Here is a 2,286-nt window from a genome sequence, read left to right as displayed (position 1 = left end):
TCCACTAGTGTAGCCAAAATTACTACAACCCAAGGTGCCCAGGTTTTCACTGTAAAGAAGTAGCCACTTGTAACTGCTCCATCTTGAGTTCTTGTTGTTTCAGAAAAGTTTCAGAACAAACGTGAAAGTAAAGCTCTTACTGGGCTGGCTAGCTGAGTCATTGCATGTAGAGGTAGAGTAAAGGCAGCACAGGCGCAGTCATTGATCATGCTGTGCCACTGATTATGCCCAGCCCCAGCAAAACAAAAACGAGATGGATCCAGAGACACCTGAGTTGGAGGTGAATTGAGCAAACTCTCCTCATTGCCAGACTGAAAACACAGCCCAGGGAGGAGCTTACTCTCCATTTTCCATGCATGTGTCTTAGGTAGAAGCATGATCAATGACTGTGCCTGCGCTACCTTTACTCCACCTCCATATGCAGTGACTCAGCTAACAAGCCCAGTAAAAGCCTTATTTTCACCTTTGTTCAGGGAGGCACTGCTTTGGGGGACTACCTCTGGTTTCTTCCTTACTTGTTGCAAGTAATAAAATGTCCTTGTTAAATCCTCCTTGGTTGTGGTCATTGGACTGTCACCTACCAAGCAATCGAACCCACCTGTTGTGTCGGTAACATTACTGACAATACCAAATGTTGGTGAGGATAATATCAAGTATTTGTGTTGCTTTCATATGTAGCTTGTAGGAAACATTGACCATTTCTTTTTTTTAATAGTTTAACTTTTATTTTAGCTTCAAGGGTACAAGTGCAGATTTGTTACATAGGTAAATTCATGACTCAGGGGTTGGATGTACAGATTATTTCACTTACCATGAGATCCAGAAATCCCACTCTTGAGTATTTATTCCGGTGAACTGAAAACTTACGTCCATGCAAATACTTTTATGTGCATTCATAGAGATAATTTATAACATTGACAAGCTAGAAACAACTCAAATGTCCACCAATAGAAGAGTGAATGGAAAATGTAATGGAGAGCTAGTCAGCAAAAGAAAGGAATGATCTACTCATGTATTCAGGAACATGGATCAATCTCAAAAGCATTGTGCTAGCGAAGGAAGACAGAGACAAAAGACTATATTGTGTATGTACACAATTAATATTAAATTGTAGAAAAGACAGAACTCTGCCAATATTCTCATTGCTCTGATTTTGTAATAGTCAGGACAGCCTAAACATTTGCTATATTTTTTAAATTTTTAATTTTAATTTTTGTGGGTATAACATTCACTATATTAAGATCATGCATGTGCCCTCAAACCTAGTTCTTAAGTCTAGTTTTATAAATGCTAAGATGAACCCAGAAAAGAAAAAAGAGATAAAAAAGACAAAATAAAGAAAAGGCATAACTTTAGTAATAGAAACAGCTCAATGGTTTCCCAGGGCTGCATTTGGGGGAAGACATTTATTACAAAAGGTCATGAGGAAAGTTTTGGGGCTAATATAAATTTTCTGTATCTCAATTTTGGTGGGTAAGTGGCTATACCAGTTTGTAAAAACATATGAAATATGTACACTTAAAATGAACAAATTTTATTTTATCCAAATTGTACTTACAAAATGTCCTTTTTAAATGACTGACAGTAGCAAGTGCTTCTGGCTAAGCGCCTGGCTGAGAGGTGGAAGAGGTTGAACTCCTATACACTTGTTGATGAGAAAGTAAAATGGAACAAACACTTTGGGAAACTGACCACTTCCCTCTCAAAGCTAGATACATTACTCATTAAATATTCCAGGAGTTCCAGTCCTAAGTGTTTGCCAAAAATAAATGAAAACGTACCTTTATGCAAAGGCTTGTACAGACATGCTTATTGAAGCTTTATTCACAGTAGTAAAAACCAGAAAATCGTATATACAAGTATTAATCAAGAAGTGAACGATAAATAAAATGAGGTATATCCATATAATAGGATAACAATATAAATGACCATAACAGTAACAATATAAGTGAACTATAGATATGCAAAAACATGGATGAATCTCAAAGTCACTATGTAGATTGAAAGATGCCATACACAAAAAGTCCACATTGTGCAATTCTACTTACAAAATTTTTTAAAATACCAACTAATCTACAGTGAAAGAAAACTAATGAGTGGTTGCTTGTCTATAATGTTCACTGCTGGTGGTCCAGTGCCTCCCAAAAGCCTTACACATAACAGGAATGACAATGATGATGATGATGATAGTACCTACTCGATATATATTTATTGAATATATAATGTATTAACAGACTATTAATAATGACCCTAACTCCTAAAGTAGAATTATGGTGGAGGCCCTTT

At 36.4% G+C, this 2,286-nt stretch overlaps 1 non-coding gene across 1 annotated transcript; it reads left to right on the top strand.

Moving 5' to 3' along the window:
• Positions 1–1,127: 1,127 nt before the first annotated feature.
• LOC116813988 (small nucleolar RNA SNORA72) lies at positions 1,128–1,198 on the top strand. The gene has a single exon (XR_004371095.1). It is a non-coding gene; the product is annotated as a small nucleolar RNA SNORA72 (small nucleolar RNA).
• The last annotated feature ends 1,088 nt before the right edge of the window (positions 1,199–2,286 follow it).

This window comes from Hylobates moloch, unplaced genomic scaffold, assembly GCF_009828535.3.
Source record: "Hylobates moloch isolate HMO894 unplaced genomic scaffold, HMol_V3 SCAFFOLD_9, whole genome shotgun sequence".
NCBI classification, from domain to species: domain Eukaryota; kingdom Metazoa; phylum Chordata; class Mammalia; order Primates; family Hylobatidae; genus Hylobates; species Hylobates moloch.
This window is presented reverse-complemented; position numbering and strand designations above follow the sequence as displayed.